The 12514-nt window shown below is 40.6% G+C and overlaps 1 protein-coding gene across 4 annotated transcripts in view; it reads right to left on the reverse strand.

Moving 5' to 3' along the window:
* FAT3 (FAT atypical cadherin 3) overlaps positions 1-12514 on the reverse strand; it is a gene marked incomplete at its 5' end in the record, with an annotated part of 320867 nt that overhangs the window by 164813 nt on the left and 143540 nt on the right. The gene's annotated exons all lie outside the window — the stretch shown is intronic.

Below are 12514 nucleotides of genomic sequence, written 5' to 3' on the forward strand. Positions count from 1 at the left end.
TACAAATCTGTTATCACAGCTACCTCAGGAGATCCCTGGTGGAGCAAAGAAGAGCTGGAGTCAGTTAGGAGAAGATGGAGCCACCCTTATTATTATCCTTGGTGCCCAGTGGAAGCACCTCATGTCTGAACCAAAGCTGACCTAAGCGGCTCAGTTTTGAGCAGGAGCTGGGCTAGGTGACCTCCAGAGGTCCCTTTCAATCCAAACCTTTCCCTGAGCCTGTAGATTATATTCTGAAATAAATGAATTTAAAAAAAAATACAAAAGGAATAGGAAGTAACTTATTCACAGGATATATGCAGGGTGTGCATGCTCTGTCTTGAATAACCGCAGCTGAGGAGAGCAGTAATTATGCAGTATCATCCATGCACCCTTTGCATGGGGCACCTAAGGCATCTGGATACACACACCACACACAGATACACCAAGTAAAACAGTCGTGGCACTTCTGCACCGAAGGTGCGCGGAGGTCTGCAGTGCACTGTGCATACAGCCAGGCACTCTAGGGATAACAATATTTTATTTCCCAGCATAAAACTCAATTGTCCCAATAATGGCATGGCTTGCAGCCAACAGCACTGTTGTGTTTTGCTCCGAACAATAATTGAGTTGACAGTCCATTTTTTCACTGGAGGTTGAAATATCAAATTTGATCAGATATTAGTACTGATGCTGCTGCATTTTGCCAGCTTGCCAGTTTTTCTGGATGACAAGTGGATTTGTGATCACAGCATCATGACTGAGAGTCCCAGCTGTGGCAGGAGATTGCCTTGGTCATGGGTTCAGAAACTTCTGCTGCAGAATATAATACAGTGCAGGAGGGGGAAAATGGGTCAAACAGACAGTAGTGAGACCCATGAGTGACGGGTGACTCATGAACTCATAGAGTCACTGACAATGCCATCGTCCGTGAGACCTTTGCTGCTATTTCCCAATCAAACTTCTGCCCCCAAGGACTTTGGATGAATTAGTATTTCCAACAAGAGGGAAACACAACACAGATAAGGAATATTACAACATGTGTCTTTCTGTAGCTCTGTGAAACTTGAAGCTGGTGATTACATTTGAACCTTTCCAGTCATTGGTTTTCAAGTTTGTTTTTTCAGGCTTTTATACAGGGAAACACATTGTGCATATGGTTTTGTCTCCTTTTTGTCAAGAATATGCTTATCTTTAGGAGTGTGCTTAAATGCTTTCTCAAACTGCTTTGTGATACGTGCCTTAACGCGGGCTGGCATAACTGCTTAGCCATGTAGCAGCTCACCCAAAAAGTTCTTACTACCCAGATGGCTCATTACACCTCTCTTCTGCAATCTCTGCTGGATGCCAAATGGCTCCTAAGTGAAGATTAAGGAGTGGTACTTGACCTTCTAATGCCACGTACAGCTGATATCGCTTGGGAACCATCCTCCTTCCCCTTTATTAAAGCCAAGCAATCACACTCTGCTGATGCAATGGTGGTGAACTAAGTTCCTAGCATAAAAGCTGCACGATTTGAAAAGGATGTGAATAGGTAGGGTGTTCCTAAATATGTGCATCTTGAAGATACTTCCTGAATCAAAGCTACACCTGCTGACACACCACAAACCAGAGACAGTCCTTGTTTCCAAAGAACTGAGGGTTAAATGAACACATTATATGCACCTGTCATTCTTCCCCAACATTTTTTTCTCTCTTAGCCAATTTTAACCTTTGTTTGAAAGAAAGAGAGAATTCTCTATGCAAGTTCCTATGAATCTGATGAAAACAAGCAGCCAACTAAAGGATGGAGACCCACATTACTGCCTCCCTGTGATGAAGCTGTAGCTTCAGTTGACTTAGTTGTGATTTGAGAATCCACATGTCAAAAATGAATTATAAATGGAATCATAGGAAACGTGCAACCCATCAGGCACCAGCAACACGAGTTTTTTTTCTTTTCCTGGAAGAACGTGGTGAGCACAATAGCATGTTTCATGCACTTGCTGCATCCTCGCTGTTTCTGTGATTTTTTAATACTTTTTGGCCAGTATTAACGGAGGATGACAGAGGGACAGCTAGAAATTCTAAAATCCCATCAGTTAATCTCTGCAGCTGTATCAAGAAGCCCATGTGTCACTGTCAGAACACTGAGAATGGGAGGGTGAAAGAGGGGAACCTTAGAGACATATACAGAGAGAAAATTTTGTTTTCCAAACTTCCATTTTAAATAATCTTTTGTAAAAAATATTCTTAATAATTATAACTCATTATCATCACTCTTAAGCAGCATGCCTTTCTGAAAAACTGTTGTCAGGTATTGAGACTGTTCCTGTGTGTCAGTTTTGGGGGCAATTGTAAGGTACATCAATAGGTTGGTTGTATGCGCCTAGAGCCACCAGGACCAAATACATTCTTTTATGATATGAGAAGATTAATTGCTCTCTTTTCAGCTCAGTAAAATAACAGGGCTATTGCATCCAAGTGACACAAATGAACAAGGAGAATCACCTCCCTCAGTTGTGGATCTCCCCCACATCTACCCTATTTTGAGGAAATCTTTCTCAAGAAGCAAGTCCCCAGATGATGCTTGCAGGTTTATTCCTCTTTTTGGACTGGAAATATATCTAAACCCACAAGCTGGCAAAGAGGCCCTTGGGCAAACCCCCAGCATGTGCTCTCAGTTCTGCTACAGAGCTGAGACAGAAGCTCTTCCAGATACTTAAAGAATCCCAGTATCTTTTTACGGTGCCCAACTCATTCAAATACAGGAGGGCATTAAGGTGCAGTGTGCAATAGTCTTCTCAACCCCAAAATATTTGCACCCATAGCCCAACACATTGATCAGATGTAAGCAGAATCTTAAAGTGAATTTAAGTAAGTGGAATGAGCACAAAATCCAATTCTATCAACAGTAGATGTCAACATTTTTCTATTGGCTGCATTGCTTTCACAAGGGATGAAGTTAATGCATGCCCTACTGGCTCCTGTAGTTCTTAAGGGGTTTGCATTCCAAATAATAATATATTCACAAACATCCGCCCCAAGAGATCTTTTTGGAGGAGAAATGATGGCACAATTATTACAAATAATCTTGTTTCGTTTGCCAAGCTGATTTGCTTCAGAGAAACGACTGAGAGATAAACTCAGTGGAGTTTCCACAGGACTTTGAGCTAGAGCGAACACAGAGAGGCCAAGCCATGCGTCAAACAGCGCGCTGCTAATCCACAGCTGCTGGTGCCAGCTTCCCAGCGGTTCAGAGCACGGCTGCTTCTTAACAAATTAGAAACGACAAATTTAGCACAAGTTCAAAGGGAACAGAGTACTGATACGTGAGCCAGGGCACTGTATAAATTCTTGTACTAATACTAATGCTTTGGTTCAGCCAATGCTCCCTACATGTAATGTATCCCACTTGGTCATTTTTGCTCTAACTAATGGGTCCTTCACACCTCAACACAAGATACAGGATGTTATGCAGCTCCATCCCTTTCTCCCAGCTTTTCCATTCACATGTCAATCTACCACTTGCCTACTTACTCCATTTTCCCCTGGAATTCAAAACTAGTGCGAAGGTCAGAGCTCTGGCAGGCAGAAATCAGCTCTGCTTCCGTGAAATCTCTAGTCAACCCAAGCTATAATAGAGCAGATCAGCTACATAGCTCTGATCAGAAAGGAAGCATCTCTAACTCTCTTCTTCACTCAGCCCAGGCTCCCTTCTGATTGTTACAAGCTTAACAGCATCTGCTACCACCAGTTTGAGAGTGGTTTTACTTCTCTTCTCCAGTTAGACTGTGTTTTCATTATATTTTATGACCATTCACATCCTGTCAACAATTGCCTGCGTTTCAGTATTGGACCTGGAATGTGAACTGGAAGGATGAGGCTACCTGTGCTCCTTCCCTCCCTGCAGATGGTCCTTCTTCCACACCAACTCCCCCAAATGAAGCAGGGGGTGTCCCGTTAGTTTAAACCAAATTAAAAAAAAGAACTGGGGCTAAACAAATTCCTCCAAATGTTTTCCATCAAAAATACCTGGCAATACACCATCAAGTCCAGAATAGTGAAGTGACACCGTGTGCTTCGAGCTTCACGAAAATGTGAAACGACTGTCAACAGGGAATTGTCTCAGACAGAAACAGGGGCTGTCAAAGAATTCAGGTTCCTAATGGTCCTACCACTTCATGACAGTGACATCTCGAATGAGTATCTGTATTTTACTAGACTATACTGTAATTGATGTACAACAATTTAAAGGCAATAGATCTTTGTATTTGCAAGTACTCCAAACATGAATGTATACGACCATGGGAGGCCTGCTACTGAGAGCACATTGTCTGCACTCCAGCGTCAGGAACTTTCAATCTGTTAAAATACCACAGAATATATGTTAATATATCCATGGAAAGGGGCCATCATACTTTCTATTACCCTTCCTTTTTCATTGCCAGGCTCTTCCAGAGCCAGGGAAGGACGGTTCTTTGAGCATTTGTGTTTCACTGTGCCTTCACTTCCATCAAGACACCCGTGACACATATTGCAGTCTGTTGCAGGCTTCTTTATGCCCCGAGGGGAGAGAGAGGTGTGAGTTGTTCGAATCCAAATCCTCACATAAACACGATGCTGCCTCAGAAACTGAGCCCCTGCTGCCAGCAGCAGTCAATGGGAAAGCTCTTGCACACCAAGCACCGTTGGCTGCCACAGGTTTGGGTGGCAAAGAAGTCCTGTGTGTAATGCTGGTGGAGGAGCTCCTGTCTGGATTTAGCAAAGTGAGAGCCACTATCTAGTCTGGGGCACAACTCAGTGGCCGGGACACTTCCTAGGAAGGCAGGAGACCTGGGTTAGAGACCTCGCAGGCACACAAAGGAACTGAACCTCATCTTCCCTTTGTGAGGATTTCTTTAGGAACCAGTACAGGGGGGTAATCCTTTTGTCTCCTTTAACTTTGTTTTTGTTGCAACTAAATTAATCGCAAACTCACCTTCCTGCAGCCCAAAAAAAGGCAGGACCCAATATACTCCAAGCAGATGGCAGCCCCATGACCCAAGCGGAGTCCTGTTGTTAAATGCTGATGCTTGTCCCATACCTCAAGTTCTACAACAATAATTAGCTGCATGAGCTATGCAGTGCCCCAGATCTTGTTAGGCTTTGCCTGGTCTTGAACATGTTTTAGCTTGCTTTTCAATGTACCATCAAAAGTCAGTAAATTTTTGCTATGCTTCTTGCTTGCTCTACAGTTAGATGCCCACTACTTTGGCCAGTTGTAAAGCAAAATTACCTCTTGATTATTTGTCTGTTGACTGCTTTGTGGTTTTGAACGTGTTTTAGTCGCATGGTTACCTAATTAACTTCAGTTCTGCTTAGCTTTGTGCAATCGCAGAATCTTTGCCTCCCTCAAAAGAAGAAATCAAACTGTATACAGAGTAGGATTAGTAAAGGTAAAGTGGTACAACTAACCGTGTGAGTGCAACCTATGAATTACTGTGATGTTGAACCACCAATTAAAAAAAAAAAATAAATTAGTGAACCACAATCCCTGTAGAAGGAAATTGCCATCATCAGCATAATACCTAAAGAAGGCCTACAATAAAGCTGGAGAGGGACTTTTTACAAGGGCATGTAGTGATAGGACAAAAGGTAAAGGCTTTAAACTGAAAGAAGTTTGTAATGGTTTAAGCCCAGCGGGCAAAGCACCACACAGCCACTCGCACACCTCCCCGCAGTGTGACAGTTTAATACAATAGAAAAGGAAGACAGAATAATAACGATAATAACAGAATACATAGAACAAGTGATGCACAGTGCAATTGCTTACCACACACTGATTGATGCCCAGTCTGTCACCAAGCAGTGATCGCCATGCCCAGCCAGCTCCTCAAGTTTATATACTGATCATGATGTCATATGGTATGGAATATTCCTTTGGCCAGTCTGGGTCAGCTGTCCTGGCTGTGTGCCCCCCCCAGCTTCTTGTGCACCTGCAGCCTCCTTGATGAAAAGTCCTTGACTTGGTACAACTATTGCTTGGCAATAACCAAAACATTGGTGTATTATGAACATTCTTCTCATACTAAATCCAAAACACAGCACTGTATCAGCTACTAGGAAGAAAATTAACTCTATCGCGGCCAAAATCAGGACAAAGGTAGATTTAGATTATATATAATGAAGAAATTATTCAGCATGAGGGTGGTGAGGCACTGGAAAAGGCTGCTCAAAAAAGTTGTGGTTGCCCCATCCCTGGAAGTGTTCAAGGGCAGGTTGGATGGGGCTTTGAGCAACCTGGTCTAGCGGAAGGTGTCCCTGCCCATGGCAAGGGGGTTGGAACTTTAAGGTCCCTTCTAACACAAACCATTCTATGATTCTATGATACTGCTCTTACAAAGAGCATGCGATGCTGACAGCTCACCCTACTGATGCATTAAGGATGGGAATATACTTGTCCACATACTTTCACTGTACACATAGTTTTGCTGTACTACTGATGACCCATTACAGAAATCTGGTGATCAAGATTGTTGTTATAACCGGTCTAACAATACGCAGTTGTTGCATTTTGATTAGGCTGGAAGACATTCATTAGAATAAAAATAAAATCTGATTCTTGCATTCTCATATTAATGTGTTCTTTTGGTTGCCTATATTTTGCATGGAAACATTTGGAATTCTGTATATAAAAATATGCACATGTGTACACGCACATCAAGTGATTTACAGAAGACTTTTATTACACAGCAGTGCAGCCGTGGAAACTATGACAAGGTTGATTCATGAATTTAAAGTAAATCAGACTAAGTCAACTGCTGGAAGATCTGTATGCTGCTATGAACAGCAGTAGATAAAGTGCATAAAATATCTGTGAAAGTTATCCCCTGAATCCCAGAGTTAATATGCTTTTTTAAATGGAGTATCATGAATTATACTCTTCCCATTACTTAAAAATATTTAGCTATAATTTGTGCTGCCAAGATCACTTCTCTTTCTCAGGAGAGATGATACTGGACAAAACAGAAAGCAAAAACTGCTTTTATAGCAAAAAGGGACCCAATCAATCAGTTCAATGTTCTGAGTAACAGCAAAGCTCTGAATTTAGTCCTTATCCACACAAAATACCTAAACCAAGAGTCTCTTTTTCTTTATGTTACTTATAAGGGTCACTACCAAAAAACATGCCAGCTAAATGAAAAATCTTATTAAAGATTTTCAGTGCTGACCCTTTCAATGCTCTTAATTTTTAAAGCCGCATCGATCTCAGTGTCATTGTAACTATTACCATCAAACAAAGATGATCGCTAGAAGCAGCCAAAAGAGGTTTCTGAGTGTTGTCAGCAAAGAACAGTTAAGGGAAAACTTTCCCAATTAATAGACTATTTTCCTTTTCCTCCTGAAGACAAAAGGTTATAAAATCTCCTTTAAAAATAGATTAAGGTGAAAAGAAATCTTTGTGATTATGGGACAAATTTCATTTGAGAAGAGGTCAATGAGTGCGTTGTCAGTTCATTATTAGACTGTGCAACAGAGGACTGGATGGTCAATCCCCAGCTCTTACCACAATCATCTATCGCAGGGTAAAATCAAATCTTTCATTTCCCCTGTTGTTTCACGTTGCTCAGAGGGCAACATAACAACAGTACGCTCCTCTGCAGATTTGTTTTTGGCCTCCGCTTGCCCCAGTGAGTGATTACTATAAATACTACAGAGGAGGATTTATTCAGCCTTGCAAAGTGTGCCCATTTTACCAACGCTTTAATCACCAATTAGTACACACGCTGCTGCTATTAACTCACTACAGCCTTATCTAAAGTGAATAAAAAGCATCAGCTTGCTTCTGCTTTAGAAAAGGTATTAAGAATGAGAAGCACAGGACTGGCTGAGCTAAACAGTAGCTCTGCTTTTATGAAGATAACCATGTCATGGGTTAGACAGAAAGCAGCAGGCATCCCTGGTTTTCAGGGGCTGGACAAATTGCTTCAAAATGCTTCAAGGTCAAAAATCTCTTAAAAATACATTCCAGCCCAGCACAAGATGTACCATGTATTTTACGCTGTACTGTAGACAATTACGATGCAATAGCAAAGTCATCCTATATGCAGACATAATGAAATCCTAAACCACTGGAGGTTTTTTAACAATATATGGTACAGAAGGTTTTATTACACCTTCTTTCTTTGTGCATTGTCTGATTCCTATTCCATATATACCCTGGTCACTATTTCAGCTGTGTTTTCAAGCATCATCTGACATCCTACTTCCAGTCCTATATCATCTCTTTTTTTACCCATTTTTTCCCAAGGAATGGGTATCATTCATCCTATGACTAACTAACAAAACTCACATCCATATAGAAATCTAACGTTCCATGTAGCTGCCAAACAATGTAGAATCAGCATCTTCATCTTTAAATCTGTGATATTGACCAGTGCCCTGAGCAATTTTTAACTCTGTCACCTTCACCTCACCAGGGATGACTATCAGAGGACCTTAAAGAAGTTGCAAGAAGCCATCAAAATATGTACCCTGTGTACTGTGGAAGTTTCTTCATACCTTCCTGCCAATTAATGGCTGGCTCTGAAACATGAGGGTTTATAATTCTTGATTTTTTCCCTTTATCCTTCCCAGTACAACTGTGGATATTCTCATTAGCTGGTTTCCTATTAAGTTCCATACCTTGAGGCCACAAGCAGCACAGGTTCATTATCTGGCATTACTTTTAATTCTGATTGTTCAGTGCTGGAAAAAATGAACATTAAAATTCTAAATGCCTTAATGACATGAGATTCTCTAAGGGCGCTCCTAATAGGAAATAAAGCCATCTTGCTCACAAGGAATAAAGTATTACTGGTGGAATCAAACTTACCATGACCAATGATTGTTCCTTACTAGCCATACATACATTTTTACATTCCTAAGTTTTTCACTAAACATTTGTTATATGGATACAACTTCTCATCCTACATCTTTACCAATGATATTTCAAAATCATTTAAAGCCCTAACAGCTTTAGTTTCTTCTTTCTCTATTTTTGCAAGCAAAGCAGCAATTTAAGTCCACATAACAGACGAAACAGATTTGCATTAAAAATATGTGAGTTGAACACAAAAACAAGGAGCCGTTTGACAAGCTCACTCTACAAACTGAAGAATATACTGCACCTAACTGTGATGAAATATTTAATACTACAGGCTATTTGCAGTTCACGTATAAAAAGCCACTGACAACTCTGAGGAAACTGTGAAAAACATACTAAAGAATTCTGCTGATGAACTACATTTTCAAAGGGAAGAGTCATTCTTCTATTTTCCTAACCAAGAAGGTTAGCATTAAGAAACTGCTTATTGTGACTGTGACAATACCCGCCTGTGGTTTCATCCTCACCTGCCTTCATAAGCCGTGCACTTGTGACTGTGAAATCCCAAGTATAACACCGGGAACAAAGAATCACCGACGTCTGCATGAGACGTGGCAGAGAATTTGGTGCAGACAAGGTCTACAAAGACTATTTCTTCAGGAGCTTATGCCAACAAAACTAGCCTTACCTGACATGTATTAAACAGTGTTAAAACCCCAAATTAAAGGATGATACCAGGAGAGGAAGAAGGAAATTACACCGGCAGAAGGGAAGGACTCAGAATACACAGAAAGCAGAAAGCTCTCACTTAGTATCAAAAGTGAAGAAGAACAGCCAACGTGTTTTAAAGGAGCAGAGCTAGAAAGGCGGCTCAAATGAGATGCAGCACTGCAAGGACAAGGTTTACACCCAACGATGGTTCAATAGACGTATGGGGTAGGAATCCTCAAACTCAAATGCAAATATCTATATCACTGCTTTTAAAAACTAGGTGGCATAAATTCTACTACAGAAGTCTTAAATGCCTCAGCAGTGTAGTAATTTTGAAAACAGATGCCTGAGAAGCTGTTGGAAACAAAGTTTAGAAATTTGGAAACTTTGTTTCCAACTAGGAGCAATTTTTAAGAAATCTCAGTGAAATCTAAAATCTAAGACTTCTCATATGTTCAGTGGTACTTAGAATTGCAACTTCTTATTAAACAAAATTCCCAGGAATCATCGGAATGTTTATTACGAAAACACAAAACAAAATTTAAATTTGATAAAGCAAAATTAGTCCAACCTCTAAACTCTTCCAGCATACAACCAGCTGGCAAGAGAACAACCTTAAGACAAGCCGTGGATAAATGATATGCAGATTTTATCACACTTACTGTTATTGACCTGGACATATAGCCTGCATATAATGACTGAGTACTGGTAATTTGTCAGTGCCTTCAAACCATTAATCTGATTTACCTTGTCACATGCCTTATTCTATCGCAGTTAAAACTTAGGGCTGTGAACACAGTCAGCACAAACTTGTCATCCACAACTACTCAAGAGCTGTATTGAAATGGTGCATCAAACCCTCTTGTGAGCCCGAATTAATTTTATATCCAAACCAAGACCATGGGAAGATGAAGAGAGAGGTAACTTCAGGAAAGCGGCAGGGAAGAAATTCTGTGTCTCAGCAGGGCCTAGATGAAGACTGAGGTTTGCTGGTCCAGATGATCAGGCAGGAGGTCGCCCCAGCAGCAAAACTGTCTACAACCAGGCAGCCCACAGCAGCTTCCAACCACGACATCTACATCAGGTACAAAAACTGATCCAGGATCTTTACAAAAAGGGCCAAGATGAAAACAGGACATTCTGGGATGTGCAGACCCCTGAACTACAAACATCCTGGTGTGGCAGTAGGGATTTCTCAAGAGCAGGTCAAAGTGCCTTATTCTTACCCAAGTTTTTTACACAACTTGTGCTCCCTCAAGTAACGCAAAACAGACACCGAGGACAGGACATGTGTTCATCCTGGACTGGTCATCTCACACTACGTTTTCAGTGATTCTGAAACTACCCTACTTTTTTGGGGAAAAAAGGATGTAAGTGTAAGTCAGCTTTTCATCAAACCACCTGTGCCACAGAACAAGCATCCTTACACAGGGATGACCAGGAAATTTCATCCTTAGGGACTGTGCAAAACTATCTTATTCAAATCAGCAGCTTCCCAGATTCAAATATTAGCATCGTGGAGGAAAAAGCCACACTACAGAGATTTACTTGTATTTATATAATTCAAGTATGCATATATGTGAAAACATAAAATTTCAAAAAATGCAATTAAAGTAACTCTGAATAACATTAAGAATTAACACATCTGAACAAAAGGACCAGTGAGATTCCTCAACGTTTTGTACAATTTATAGCCATGTGCACTTCAACACAGGCACAAAAACATCCTTGATTACAAAATCAGAGAGGGGTTCTCAGGAATGAAAGCCAATGTAAGAATGCACCTGGGTATTCATTTATATCAAGCATAAAGCCAACAGATTTTATACTTATACAGGATCAGTTCAGCTGCCTACAAATGCTCCATGTTTCAAAATATTCATCATTTACCCTACTGATTTCTATATTTAACAATGACAAGTTTGTGAGCTGGCTAGGAGTTATTTGCTCATATATGCAGCATTTCAGAATGGCTAGACTCCTGCTCCTTATCACAGAAAACAACAACAACAACAACAAAACAACACAAAACCAAAAAAACCCTCAAAAACTAAGGATGCTCTGTTTGCTGGGCTCAGTGGACACAGAAGAGAACCAGTATCTGGCAGCAAGCAGGTCAGTAGCCAAGCTTCTTTCTTTTAACTGGGTTTTAGAGATGCTGGCAAAGCTGGATGTTCTCCCTTTTAAGTCTTCTCCAGAGCTTCTCGACTAACAAAAATGGCCATTTCTCTTTGGAAATCTCTAGTGTCCTTCTCAAGGTCTATTTATATCACCTTTACAGCCTCCCCATTGCAGTAACTTTGGTCTTTGAAAAGTCACGGTTTCAGATTTTTATCAAACTAGTAGGTATAAAAACACAGCTCTTCTGACACAGTTTAGGTCAGGTATTGTCTCAGTTATCCTGGAACATCCTTAATAAATTCCTCTTTTGAAGTATCATTCAGAATAAAAGCTTTTTACCTGCATCACACTTTTGTGTTTGATTTGCACACTGTCTTTTATAAATATATGTATATGTATGTATATATATATATATACACAGCCCTGATCTCATCAATGGAAAGTCATCACTGCCTTTTAAAATGCACCTTACTATGCCATTCTTTTTATTACACATTTCATTGCTCAGACACTCACATTCAGGCTGAACAGCATGTTCGGAACAACCTATTAATCAACAAATTTAATAAATGAACATGGAGGACAAGAACAGAAAGATTTTAAGAAGTTTTGTCCATCTCATGGTCCCCAAGATGGATCAGCAATACCTAAACCCTTCCCAACAGGTATTGTCTTTACTACTACAGATATTCTCTTAGTACTCTACTACTCCTGTGGCATCTCATGTTTCATCACTGCAGTGCTTAGCTATCCTTATGGTTATAAAAGTTTCCCCTGAAGTTTAGCCTAGATCTCTCTTGTTACCATGACACTTACAGAGAAAACGAGCCTGGCTTTTTTTCTTCTGATCACAAGTCCAGTGAAAAGGTGTCATGT

The sequence above is a fragment of the Nesoenas mayeri genome (assembly GCF_963082525.1).
Source record: "Nesoenas mayeri genome assembly, chromosome: 1".
In the NCBI taxonomy this organism is placed as follows: domain Eukaryota; kingdom Metazoa; phylum Chordata; class Aves; order Columbiformes; family Columbidae; genus Nesoenas; species Nesoenas mayeri.